Source organism: Calidris pugnax, unplaced genomic scaffold (assembly GCF_001431845.1).
Source record: "Calidris pugnax isolate Ruff unplaced genomic scaffold, ASM143184v1 scaffold1, whole genome shotgun sequence".
Lineage (NCBI taxonomy): Eukaryota > Metazoa > Chordata > Aves > Charadriiformes > Scolopacidae > Calidris > Calidris pugnax.
Genome location: NW_015090800.1, coordinates 6,933,384 through 6,948,068, shown reverse-complemented (window position 1 = coordinate 6,948,068; position 14,685 = coordinate 6,933,384). Strand labels below are relative to the sequence as shown.

At 42.0% G+C, this 14,685-nt stretch overlaps 1 long non-coding RNA gene across 1 annotated transcript; it reads right to left on the bottom strand.

The window, feature by feature from the left end:
* Window positions 1–1,037: 1,037 nt before the first annotated feature.
* Window positions 1,038–4,148, bottom strand: LOC106885268. Its single transcript, XR_001411415.1, has 2 exons — window positions 3,779–4,148; window positions 1,038–1,509 (listed from the first exon to the last, which is right to left on the bottom strand). It is a non-coding gene; the product is annotated as an uncharacterized LOC106885268 (long non-coding RNA).
* Between the last annotated feature and the right edge of the window lie 10,537 nt (window positions 4,149–14,685).

Here is a 14,685-nt window from a genome sequence, read left to right as displayed (position 1 = left end):
GTAAACCCCAATCGTGCAGAGAAACTGGGTCAGCCTGGTTTTCTTCAAATGCATCGAGCCAGGCTCTTATCCTGAGGTGCTCTCTCTAGAATAAAAAAAGCTACCAAAATTCCACTGCTCTTTTGATATTGCTTCATCCAGGAGATAGGGGACTCAGCCCTAACAGCACATGGATGACTTGACCTCCGGTTCAGCATTCAGTGATGCAGGAGCAGCCACCATCAGATTCCACATTAACACATAGTCATATTCCCTAGATTGTCTCGTTGTATGTTTGGTGCTAAAAACTGTCACTTTATGCAATACTGAATCCATATGAATTAAAAATGAGCTTCTTCATGACTGTCTGTGTATACCCATAATAAAAGACTTCAACATTCAGAACTTGTGGGAAAGTCTGTGTCATTCATAAATTATGAACAAGACTTCTTTAAGCCAGGGTAATTACTACAGGTATACAGCACTGTGCAGAAATGTAATATTGACATAGAAATGCCATACTAAAATGTCAATATTATAAAGCCTACAATAACTGATTAGATTATTTTGGATGAGAACTTTAGCAGATACGAAACAACACAGCTTTTTTTGATGCTGACAGAGGCTGTCCAATTTACTATCCGTAAGTTACAATTATTTTTCTGCTGCTTTCTAGTCCTCTGTTGCATACATTACGGAGCACAATTACCTGCACATCTCATTAAGGCTGTAAGAAAAAATAAAATCTTGCAATGCAGTTCACTTTCATTCACAAGCCACTAAAAATATTTACAGACAGGAGAAATATTTTAGAAACATTTTATGTGATTATGGCCAAAATGAGGAAAAAAACATCAACAACAAAGAAGCCTGTTGCAGAAGATGTAAATCATATTTTAATTTGAAATAAACAATTGCTACAAATCTTTTTCCCCCATGCTTTCCCATCTACTTTGTACCTCTGTTACAAAGATGGTAAAAACCTTCCTATTCTGAATGATATAGATATGTAGACAAAATTGAGACAGCATGGGAAATAAAAAAGTCTTCCACCAGAATTGAAAGGAAATACTATAATTTATTTTAAATCATTTTAAGCTTAATTTAGAAACCGTTTCATTTCAGCCAGTTACAAATGCAGGTTGAATTTCTAGATCACAGCCAGAATTATTGTGATCTCAAATATAGCAGTGATTGCTGCAAACAACAAGATTTTTACATTTGTTTGAGATGCCATCTCATCCCAGTTCTTGCTAATGTTTACATACTTGTATAAATCACTATACATAGAGACAGAGAAGACAGGGGGGTTGCTGGTTTTGTTGTTGTTGGCTTTTGAGGGAAAGAGAACCAACATTCTCTGTTTTCTCTCCCTTTGCTCCTGGCAGGTCATGGTTCACAGAGCCCGCAGAAGATCTCTGTTTACAGACATGGCACGTGCAGCCCTGTGGAGCTCGGTGGAAAGGATGTACATTGTAGGTGTCCTGCTCTTTCATGGGCATCTATCTACCCTCTTAATGCTGTCCGTTCCTGTGGAATCAGAGGGCTGCATTGGTAGAAGTTTCATATTTAGATTACACTTATTACTGGATAAAGTTAAGAGGAAAACCAACAAGCTCAGCATATTTCATGGAAGATATGGTTAAACAAATCTTTAGCAATGAGATCATGCAAACACAAACAACTGACTGTACTCTGCTTATCTAACACCTACATTCCAGCTCCAGCTAGCACAGGAGGTCTTCCACAGGTTTCTAAAGCTAATTCTGCAAGGACAATCCAGTGTGCAGCCTTCCCTGGTGAGATGTTACTTCCATAAATCTGATCTCTTGCTTTGCTTTCCTTGATTTCATCTTTATGAACATGATGAGGGAATTCAAATGGAGAAGCAAAGATCCTCCATAGATTACACACATACACTTGGAGTTTTGAAGCTAGTTTTAAGAGCTCCTTTATTTAGACTCACAGACTCACAGCATGGTTGAGGGGGAAGGGACCTCTGGATGTCATCTGATCCAATCTTCTACTCAAGCAGGGCCACCTAGAGCCCTTTGTCCAAGACCATATACTTCTTTGCTAAATTAACATTGCTTTAACAGGCTTGCCTCTATAAGACTCTTTAAGGAGCTTTATCTGTTTGAGGCTTTTGAGGGTAAAGTGGGTCTCTGAAGTACATATTTTTGTCCCTCTTTGCTTCTACAGTCAATGGGTTTCACACATCATCTCTAAAAGTCTTTCACAAACTACAGAGCATAGAAGTTCCTTAGCTCCCCCAGCTTGAACAACTTAAAATTAGACTTTTTTTAGTATTTTCATAATAGCTCTCAATATAGGTATTACAGAAAGACTAGCTATACAATGTTTCTGATGGTCCCTTAGTTCAAATTATGTGGAACAGATTATGAAAGATGTCCTGTGACATACTAACAGGTGATTAACTTAGGGACTGATGTGCCCATGTTTCCTTCTTATGTCAGAGCTAGGAATTTGGCTCTCAGACCATTTGTTGACTTGGAGGGAGTTTTAAAGTATATTAGCTAAATGTTTGAGCTAATACTTGCAAAAAGGCACAACTTCTAGATTAGACATGAGGACCAGATTCTGCTCTTATCTGTTCCAGTGTGAGAAGCCGCCTGTTTTGTAAAAGCTGACCCTTGTACTGGTGCCCTTTTCATGCCACGCTGCACTGAGGCAAAAGCCTTCTCACAACTATCACAGAAGAAAATCTCCTTTATGCAAACAGATCCCAAACTTGAAAATGAGAAAGGAATTTAGCTGTAAACCTCATCAGGATACATTTCAGCATGGAAGGTTACCCAAGTTTAGTAATGCAAATTTAGACCTAACTATCCAGGGCAAACAACAAGCAGAAGGTCTTAACCTGCTTCCTGTAGGCTCTTAAAGTTTCACCTTTTTCTAATAACTTGGAATCTGCTAGCTAATTATGACCAAATTTGACTGAAGGATAAAGATTGCAAAAGTCATTAATCCCTCCTACCAGCTCTGTAAAAATAGACAGCCAGGGGTAGTTATCTTGATATTAAATGTACCCAAAAGAAAGCAGCAAGAATACTAACTTTGCTTTTGAAAAAGTAACGTGCAATAATTTTATGAGAACAGATGGGTTTACCTCTCATAAGAGCAACACAAAAATCAAACTACAAACTGCACTGCTGGGGCACCAGTTGATTTCTGACTCAGAAGGCAGAGCACTGCCCACTGAGTCACCAGTGCTTCCAGTCTGCTGACAAGTCCTCCCATCAAAACACCTTATAGCTCTGGGAGCATCATCATGACATTCACTATTTGAGTTGCGTAATTTAACACTATGAAGGATCAAATTATTTGCTAGCATAATTCCATTGATTTCAGGAGAGGTGCAGCAGCCAAGAATTCAGGTCATAATTCACAGTGCTGTCATGGAGCCCAATCTTTTTATTTAAAAAAAAAATGAAAAAATACTTGCTGTACCTGGCTCTGCATCTGCCTGCCTTATGAGAACAGATAAAAATCACATTCTGTATTAATATCAGGACATTTGGCTGCAGGCCACAACATGCACTTTATAATAATAAACTGCTCACTGGAAGAGGTTTTGGTCATGGATAGGTTAAACCCACAAAACAGAAGCATAATTACTATGGTTACCAGAGTAGAAATAGAACAGGGATTGAATAAAAGATTCTGTCTTCTTCATTAGCAACAATCTCCTGAGGTTGCTTGCATTCTTGTATTACTTACTGGAAGCCCAGTACTCTAAAACCCTGAATTATGATGTGACATTCTCAGTCATACTCACCTTCACCATCATGTCACCAGCTGTCAGCTTCCTGAAAAAGTAAGGTTTGAGTTTACTGAAGGAACAAGGTTTTTATTATTGGGAAAAAATTTGGAGGAATAAGATATCTTTTAGATTCCTAACTTTACATTTCAGAGTCATTAATACCACTTTTGGCAGAGTTTTGACAAAGACTACAAAGAGAATTGTGGAAGAGGTCTCTGAAGGCCTCTACAGATCAGCTTCCCTTATATATGGGGAAGATGGACAGAAGGAGCCTTCAGACCTTGATGAACCCCATGGACAGGAGAACCCATGTTACTTTGTTCCTTACATTGTCCTACCACCACTCGCAGCAACCTGAGGGCCAGATGACGCTCCTCCTGTGAAGGGGGTGAAGAAGAGCTGTTGAAGGACTATGACATGCCAAAGCAACCAAATGCTTTATCCTGCCCTTAGGCCCAAGCTGCCTCGTGGGGGAAGACAGGATTCAGAGTCACCACCATCTCATAAAACACATCTGGAAACAAAATCCTACCTCTTGCAGCTACAGCAGCTGGATCACCCCAGCAGCAGCGCACTGGCAGTGCCCAGCACAGACAATTTTGTGTGCTCCACAAGCAAATTGGGTGCAGAGCACCAGAGGATCAGTGGTATAATTGGCATAATTTTGCTCCTTTTCCCCTTAGAAGAAATAGCCACAGCTGAAACTCACTCCTACTGAGAAGGGTCTTGAATCAAACCAGGGTGCATTGCATAAGAGCTTGATGCTGCAACAAAAGATGCACAAACCAGTGATCTCGTTTCAGGGTTTTTCACCACTGCCTACACAAACAAAGCTAAAGGTTTGTGACAGCTGCTTGTGTTTCGATTATCTCTTTTGGGATCTCAGAGTTCAAAACTACATTCTAAAGAAGCAACTGGCAGAAGGAAATTATTTCTAACAGCCCATCCACAGAAGAGGCCCCATTATTATTATTAATTACTCATATTGCCATAGAACCTAATTGTCCCAGCCAAGAATAGAGGCTCAGTGTGTTACATTCAATACAAACAGGCGGGTAAGGCCCAGGCCTTGCCCCACAGACCTTTCCCTCTACAAACTCCACGTTAACCATTGCCAGCTCTGCAAGAAGCCTGATTTAGTGGTCAATGTACCCTGTGATTTAGCCAGCCTGAGCTCCCAAAAAACTGCAAAAGTCATGCCTTGCAGAATTAAAGAAAGATTTCCCACGTACTCTCATTATAAAGGGCATCCCACGTGCTGGAGCTCAACACAGTAAAGCGTGTTATTTAACTTTTCCTCATTGCAGCAACAGGAACAAGGGGTACTTTGTGGGGTGAGGCTACCCCAAGAGAGCAGGCAAAGGGAGGCGAGATGCAGCTGGAATTTGGTCCTCCCCCTCAATGGACAACTAAATGTGGGGAAAGAGCGAGGAAAAAAAATGAAGCGTTTCAACCAGCTGTAGGGATTAGTAGGTGCCGATGTGAAATTCCGTGTCACAGCAGAGAAGAGTCACGGTTCAGAAAGGGATGAGTGGGAAGGAGTAGGAAGAGTGTTACAAATACCGGGATGGCAGCCAGGAGCGGTTGGCTTCCAGAGCAGGAGAGGGCAGAGCAGAAAGGGCAGCTGGGGGTGAGAGATGGCGATGTGTTCTGGGATCCCAAGTACCCTCCATGTCCTCTGGGATCACCAAAGCCCATGGGAGAGGGACCACGAGAGGACAGTCAGGCGAAGGGGGCAGCTCCACAGGAGGCAGAGATGCAGGAGGAGAGTTACTGATGGTCTCTAACGACAAGGGCTTCGCCACTGAAACACTGCCAAATAATGAATTAAGAAACCTAACAAGTTTCCATAAGCTTCTCACCCTCATTTTTCCTTTAGTTTGCGTTGTGTTGCAGTAGCAAAACTACCAGCAAAACCATTCCTAAATGGCCTTACTGGTCACACTGGCACCAGTGGGAAGTATTGCCAAGTGCACACACACTGGTGAGTGAGCACAGGGCACTTGATTGCTTTGGCTTTCTGGCTGACTGGCTTTTTAAAATGGAAGCTTCTCTGGAAAATAAATTATTTGACTAGATCTGAGAAAAATCTGTGTTTTCTTTGTGATTTAGCCACAGATTTCCTATGAAATTCTGGCTGAACCACAGCTCCTGGGCCTCCATTACTCATTTGTAAATTCCCCTTATTATTCCTTAATAGCAAGTCCCTGACAAGGTTGTCTATTTCCACTGTAAAATATCTAAGCTTGTATTTATATTCCTGAAACTCATTGTGCCGGGCATCGCAGAATCCCCAGGTAACTACTGTCATGCAATAAATAACAATTTATCCCACCCTGCTGAGACTAATAGGCAAAACAGCCTCTCAGGAAAGAGGCGATACTTTGATTTTTTTCAGAATGTTTCCACTTTAGCGGTCTGTTCTTTCACAGGGTAACAAAGAATTAAACCTGTTTACTAACGAAATTACTCTTTAATAGCTACAAACCATTTTATGCTGATGCATGTTTTCATTACTGCTATATAGATGTGTCACCGGTCAGATTCGTGCCATCAGTGGTTACTCTAGTGAATTTTATTTCACCGTAGGCTCTTCCCCCTAAAGACCCCAACCAACGCCATGGATCGATGAGGCTGGATGAGGTACCCATCCCTCTGGCAGCAGCCAAGGTCATGCTGACTCACTCCCTCTGGCTTTTCCCCCGCGTCCAGCCAGTGCTCCGGGAAGTGCTTGACTATTCATAACGCTGTCACTTGCAAAGCTGCAATTCCCTTCTCCACAGACAGCACAAAGCATTGGACTGCAAGCTCCTAAAAATGTTGCTTATCAGATTTTGGACTCCCTTTCAAGTGGTAGATTACTTTCCGCTAAAAGAAAAAAATAAGTGATGAAAGACTTGAAATAGAGGCATCGCACTCTCAAGCAGAGAGCTTTCCTAAGGAACAGCTGAGCTGAGGAACCTGGCAGGAGAGAAGTCTCTGCCAAGGGGTTTTGGGGCAGAATTCAGGTTCTCTTTTTCCAAACTCACTTCTTCAGAGTGGAGTAATTAATACCCGCATCCTTGGGTAACAGCAAGAAAGCAGCAACTGTTGATACCCAGCCCAGCTTCAGCTGTGGGTGTCAAACTCAAGCCCTCACTGGTAAAGAAACCAGGGGGCCCATTTTAAGACAAATCTTGCAAATAAGGGATCTTCACAGAATAAGAAGTGTACACAGCATGATCTTTAACTGCAGCTCTTCCTGTTATACTCAGGGAAGGGTTATTTATACCCAAATATAGGTTTCTGTGCTCATTTTAGATTTAAGTTTCTTCTCATCAGTCTCGTCTGCTCCAAAAGCAAATTCAACAGCCATAAAACAAAGGAATGACTCCCAGTGTATCTAATCTCAGCCCAAGGAACAGTGAGTAAAGTACATTTCAAACACCAAGTGCCAAAGCTATACTCAAGGCATCACTGCATTTTCTTTTCTTGAATAAATCTCTCTCCACAAGCAAGAAGACAAAATACTTCAAATCACAAATGATGAAGCAGTGTTAATTAGATTACAGCAAAAAAAGGTTTAAAGCCAGGAGCCTAAATGTGTATTCCAAAATCTACATATAGTCACCCGAACAGGTGTAACCTGTAACTTCAAAGTATGTGGGCAAAAAGAAAACACATAGGTTTCAATACAAGGTTGCTTGGCCCAGTAAATAAAGCAAACCCAATGTTTTCCATGACAACTAAAATATAGACCTTAGGGTACAAATTTCCAAGTATCTAAGTTTGATAATCCAGTTCTATCACTTTAAAATTGATTTTATTTTAGGAATAGAATCAGAGAATGGTTAGAGTTGGAAGGGACCTTAATGATCATCTAGTTCCAACCCCCCTGCTCTGGGCAGGGACACCTCCCACCAGACCAGGTTGCTCAAAGCCCCATCCAGCCTGGCCTTGAACACCTCCAGGGATGGGGCATCCACCACTTCCCTCAGCAACCTGTTCCTGTGCCTCACCACCTTCACAGGAAAGAATTTCTTTCTGCTATCTAATCTAAATCTAAGCATCATTGTAACTTCAAATTCAGCACATTTGGGAAAAAAATGGTATCAGTCAACTGAGTTGTTCCAGATTTGCTACTATTTTTACACAGCCGAGCTTACAGCATGTTAAGTGAAAGTTTTGTTATTATCAGATGGCAACCACCAGCCCTTAACCGGCAGAAAAAAATGAAAACTTACCTAATGCCCAAGAAATGGAATTACCTAATGCCCAAAGTACTACACTCCTAATAGACATCATGTGCCTCCATCTCTCATGTCGGTATACATAGACAATTATATTCCATCTAACCAGTGTTTCTCTTCTATGTAGTTATATATCATGCATTTTATTTCAGAGAGGAGTCCTTGTTACCATATCCTTACATTTCACTTAAAAATTTGTCACCAAGAACCCAGATTTCTGAGTGAGATTTTATGGATTAGTAATTGATTTAGTGCACATTTTTAGCTCGCTGCAGATGGAAGATACATGACGGCTGAAAACTTGCTCCTTCAGGTTTCTGCTGGGTTTTGTGTTTGGGTTTGGTTTTTTTCCCTTGCCCTTACACATTTAGGGCTAGCAAAGTGCACGCACGTGATCAGCTACTGAAACTCAGCTGAGTTATGACAATTCACTAAGGTGCAAGGAGAAAATCACACGTTTGAAACCCTGTAATTATAGCTATGCCAGCTCTCCCTTCTTTGGTGAGAAGAAATCTGAATTCTCAGTTTATAACACATTTTATCATTTCCATCTTGATGACAGTGAGGTTTGGCAGCAGGCGGTGGGCACAAACTCAAAAATTAAACCATTGCCCCATTTTACCTTTGACTTACCCACGTAGCCGGGACTTCAACACTGGTCTTCAGGTCATACCTGCTATAAATGACCCTGAATATAGGGCACCGTCCTGAATATAGGGTATGGTGTTACAGATGGCATTCTTCACATGAGATGCTTAAATAAAACATTTCCTAACTGTAGGTGGGAATCACATGCAGTTATCAAAGAAAGAAAGGACTGGATGCTGATGTTCCCCTCAACTAAACTGGGATGAGCCCTGCACATTTGCCATTGCTGTGCAGATGTGGAATTACCCAGAACAGTGCAATCTTTTAATGCTTTCTAAAAACTCTGTGAGGTATTCAGGGTATGAGAACACCTCTTCCCACCCACCTAAAAAAAAAAACCCAACTCAACTCGTCTATATTAAAACTATGAATTATACAAACTACAGGCTACTGAGAGCACATTATTAATAAGAGAAAACATAGATTCAAGCTGGGCAATAGTGGTTGAGCATCCTGGATTAGTCATCAAACTGAGAATCAGAAGCTATGCCTACACAGACAGCATAACCCAGTTGTGAACTTCTCATGTACCCCCATACCAAACGAGTTAGCTCTCTTAAAACTGGAATGCCCAAAGGTTGAGAGCTCCATTTTGCTGGAAATATGGGGCCAGGATTCAGCACAGCTTGGCATTCTGCATCTTGCCCTGTGGTTTTCAGTAGACAAGACTCCAGTCCTGAGCAAGACTAAATCCAAATCCTGCTGTGTTCATGTCTGGCCAACAGCCAAACTTTTATAAATTAATTATTTCACCAAGGCACCTGTTCCCTTTGCCTGACCCAAATTCTCTTTACTCTAAGAGTCTTGGTGATCCTTTTCCGCCTTCCTGTCTCAGCTTTATGACTACAAGGAGCTGGTTTTCCTCCTCTAAGTATCCAAAACAGAAGTTAAAAATCCAAGGGTTAACAAGTTCTAGCTTCCCTCCATGAATGCAACCATCATGCCGTGATGACAAACAGCACTTCATGGATCATTCTCAGTACACCTACATTTAAATCCATCCAGAGTGACTAGGGGAACCAAGGAAAGGCTGTTTGGTGCAGACAAACTTCCCAGGGCGCATAATGAATGCATGGCGTTGCCTCTGCTAACTGTGTGTCATCTGTGAGCTCTGAGAGACCACAAAAATAAAAATAAACAAACACAGACAAAAAAACAGCGGGAAGAAAAGATGAAGTTTATATAAACTAATTGAAATCTCCCCAGAAGCAATTGACTGAAGTGAAAGATGACTAACTCTGGTAACTGAGGGCTTCTTTTATGCTCCTCGGTTAAGCACAGTGCTGTCTATATTACTGCTAGCACTGGGAAACTACTTGCTGTGCAGATGTGTTTAACACAGCTGTAGAGTGCAGAGGCAAATTAGGTGTGATTCAGGAGAGAGAAGGCGATGGGGAGGGTACGGCAGGACTGTGTGGGCAACAGGCCCCACTCCCAGCGCCGATCACAAGGACTGAGTGCATTATCTAACCCCACCAGCCATCAGTTCTCCTGGCTGGGGTTAAATAAATAACCAACCCCAGAAACCATACAGTAACTTAAAAAAAAAAAAAAAAAGGGTTGATTTTTGCAAAACCTTACAAAAATTTATCTTCTTCCTGTGTACGCCTTCAGCCAAACCAATTTTAAAGCTGCCTTAAAAGTGATCTTTCCAGGGATGGTTTTAATAGTGGGGCTGCTACATCGCAGAGCTGACATATCCTCTGCTGTTTCGTTTTCACCCCTTGTTAAAACAACATTTCTAAGAACTTCTAGGATTCCCTAAAGTCATTACAATATCCAGTCAGAGTATGGAAGGTCTAGTTTGTCACAAATGGCCAGATTTCTTACATTCACACAATGACATTTTTTAATATAAAAAAATTCAGCCCCGTGTCTTATGGAGCAGCAAATTGACACCAATTAAGATGTAGTGCAGAGACTGAAAAAGGGAAGATAAAAAAGAACATAAGCCATCATGGACAGGAGACGAATGCTGTACAAGAATGAGAGGCAGAAAATGAAAGGCTGCAGACAGAGAGGGAGGAACCACAAGAGAGAAGCAGAAAACGGGACTGGTCCAATTTCAGTCTCAGTGAAAACCTTTTGGTGCTAATGGTCTTCGTAGGTCTGTCCCAAAACCATAGGCCTGCTTCTTCCTCTTAAGCTAATTAAATTTTGATAGTGAAAGAAATTCAGAAACACAAGTAATCATAATCCCAAAATTATTTTTTAATGCTAGCCTCTGCAGAGAAGTAGACTTCCCATTAAAACACTAATCTGCAAACTAGCTTAATTTCTTCCTGCTTACTTCAGCTTTAAGCACCTGCCCTTGCTGAGATGCATTTTTCACCTTCTGACTAGTCCTAACTACTTCCATCTGTAGCTGGTCTGTACTCACAGACTGCTTTCACAGTACAGAATGAAAAATTGCTGCTTTCTCCTCATAATCATCTGCTGCTGGTGATGCAAGTGGGTAAAGGGACAAAGGGCACATTCATGTCTCTACATGCCGTATCAATTCCCTTAAATTAGGAATATACCCTCTCTCCTCCCCCATGAAATAAAGTGTTGTTGAGTTCACAAGGAAATGAGGAAAGAGGAGGAGAATTAAAGTCGCGCCGCAAACATAAGACAGTTCAGAAGAAATGAATGCATGCCTTTCAATCTCTGCCATTATAAATTAAAATCATCCTAAAGAAAAAATGTATGATACAGAATTTTATTGAATTAAACATTACCCCCTCCGGTATCAGACAAATACGGAAGGGAAATCCATAGCAAAGGCAACTGTGCAGCAAAGCCCTACCATGTAGCAGAGCCACGAGGGATGGAGGAACAAGTGGTGAATCAGTTTTATTCCCATTGTCCCGAACCCAACACCAATGCAAAAACATGAGAGAAAACGAAGTGCTGAAGAACGAACATATCTGAGCTCGTTTGAAAAACTGAGAGGTTGCTCAAGAAGAAAGCTCTTTTTCTGGGAGCTTTCAATACAGCCAGAAAATCATGATCTCGCATGTATTTTCCTCCAACTGCCAATTGCATAAGGTATGTAAAAGTTGCCCAGGTGCAAATTTAGTCCATACATCTGACTTTGAGAATGCTGCTCATTTTACCATGATGAATGTTTACAAATTACTGTTTTATGCCAAATCTTATTTGCTTCACCATCATTTTGCCCCTAGTTGCACTTTCAATAAATCAGGTGTTTGATCTGACTGCTGTTGTGCGTACAGACTGAAAGAAAAGCTACAATGCAATACAGAAGGGAAAGAAAAATATTTCACCTAAAGGAAGATGAAAAGATGGCAGCAAATTATTTTTTTTAATCCACTGCAAAAGGCCTAATTCCCAACAGATGCAGACCTTTAGATTAAAATCTCTTCAGTGAGTCCTAATTTTACATTTGTGAGCCTTAGACAGGAAATACTTCACAATAATAATGCCTGGCTGACCCCTTAACACTTCAATCTGTTATTTTGTATTTGGTACTAATCGAATATTTTCTAGAAAATCTACAGAAAATTAACTTTTCCATGACATAAAATCCAGTTGCACCTTCCAGTTGCTTCAGAGGAGTTCAACACAGAAGATTGATTCAATCAGAATCCCTTAGATTAGAGAGGGTTTTCTTAGATGAAAGAATGAAAGTACGAAAATAATTTAACTGAGGGGAGAAAACAAACTGAACTCTATTTCAGAGTGGATTTATTTTAGGAGTATGTGAGCCCCTAGTTTTTAAAGCTGGCTATCATTGTTTAAGGGGATTGTAAGAGGTCTAAAAATCACAGGTTCATCTGTACTGGCTCATTAGGATACGATGCAATTACTGAGAGCAACTGGCGATACAGGTCCCTAGAAAAACAAAAAAAAGGTTCATCTGTGTTTTTCTTTGCATGCTTCCAAAGCTCCAACAATAGCCCTAATTTCCTCTAAGATGATTTCAGCTGCTTATGTTTTCTGTAGGCTAATGCACAGGACTCATTTCCTCTTAGAGGAAGCAATCCTGCCTTAATTTGATGAGCGTCTCTTAACATCAGTACCTGTTTAAGCAGTTTATCCCGTCCCTTTCCTCAGCCTTCATTCCTACCTTTGTGCTGAGTGTCTGGCAGTACAGGTAAAACGGTTTATGGGAAGGTATTGTGAACCAGACCAGGTAACCAATCTGGGTTACAGAGAACATACATCCCCTCCTCGGTTATTTTTAACTGAGGTCAGTTTTCTACCCCGGTGTGACAGTATAAACAGTTGCACAGCTGAGAGCCAGAACAGGGGCAGGAATGACAAAGGGAGAAGCAGAGTGGTCTTGCTGAGAGATGAGCACATCAAACTACACCCTTGGTAACCCCAGGTCAATGCAGGCTTAATGAGGAGCAAGAGAAAATGAAATTCAAGCACGAAGTGAAGCTATGGCTCTGCTAATGGTCACTGTTTCCGGGCAGCATGCTATTATATATTGGGTAACTCACAGCAAGCTGCTACTGGAATCTAACTGGGCACAGTGGGCACCCTTAGAGACCTTGCATTGTTCAAGGTCCCTTGCTGTCTACCTCCTTTCTTCTCTAGTCCAACCTCCTGCTCACAGCAGGGTCAGCTCTGAGCTCAGATGGGGTTCCTTAGGGCTGTATCCAGTTGGGGCTTGAAAACCCCCATGGAAGGGCATGTACAACCTCTCTGGGCAACCTGTGGCCCTGCCTGTCCCCATGGGGAAACAATTCTTCCTTAAATCCAGCTTGAACCTCTCTAGTTTCAATTTACGTCAGTTGTCTCTTCTCTTCCCACCATTCACCGTTGTGAAGAGCCCGGCTCTGTCTTCTCAATAACTTCCCTGTAGGTATGGGCATGCTGCTGCTGGGTCAACCACAGCCTTCTCTTTTCCAGGCTGAGCCCCATCGGCCTCTCCTCACAGGGCAAGTGCTTCAGCTCTTGACCATCTTGGTGGTCCTCTGTTGAACTTGGTCCAGTTTATCCATGTCTTTCCTGTATTATGGAAGCCCAAAATTGGATGGTCTTTTCTAAAAAGGATCTACAAGCACCAATTTGAAAGTGATAATCACTTCTCTCAACCTAATGGCTACGCTTCTGCTAATAACAGCCTAAAATGCTATTAGTCTTTTCAATGTCAGGGCACACTGCTGGCTCACGTTCACAGAATCACAAAATCACAGAATGATATGGGGTTGGAAGGGACTTCTGGATCATCTAGTCCACCCCCCCACCAAAGCAGGTCCACCTAGAGCAGGTTGCACAGGAACGTGTCCAGGTGGGTTTTGAGTGTCTCCAGAGACAGAAACTCCACCGCCTGTTCCACCCTCAGAGTAAAGAAGTTCCTCCTCATGTTTAGGTGGAGCTTCTTATATTCAAGTTTGTGCCCATTTCCTCTTGTCCTGTCACTGGGCACCACTGAAAAAAGACCAGCCCCATCCTCTTGACACCCTCCCTTTAAGTATTTTACTGAATTTCACTGAATTTTTTAGAGTTGGAAGGGACCATAGAGATCATCTAGTCCAACTCCCCTGCTGAAGCAGGATTGCCTAGAGCTAGAGCACATCACTCAGGACTGCATCCAGGTGGGTCTTGAAAATCTCCAAAGAAGGGGACTCCACGACCTCCCTGGGCAGCCTGTTCCAGGGCTCCGTCACCCTCACTGTGAAGTAGTTTTTTCTCATATTTGAGTGGAACCTCCTATGTTCCAGCTTATGCCTGTTACCCCTGGTCCTCTCACTGGCAACCGCTGAAAAGAGTCTGGCTCCCTCCTCCTTCAAACCACCCTTTAGGTACTTACAGGAATTGATAAGGTCTCCCCTCATCCTTCTCTTCTCCAGACTAAAGAGTCCCAGCTCTCTCAGCCTTTCTTCAAAAGGGAGATGCTCTAATCCTTGAATCATATTTATAGGCATTGATCAGAGCCCCCTCAGCCTTCTCTTCTCCAGACTAACAAGACCTAAGTCCCTCAGCCTTTCCTCGTAAGGGAGATGCTCCAGGCTCCTAATCATCTTTATAGCCTTCTGCTGTACCCTCTCCAGCAGTTGCCTGTCCTTCTTGAACTGTCCTCCAAGATCC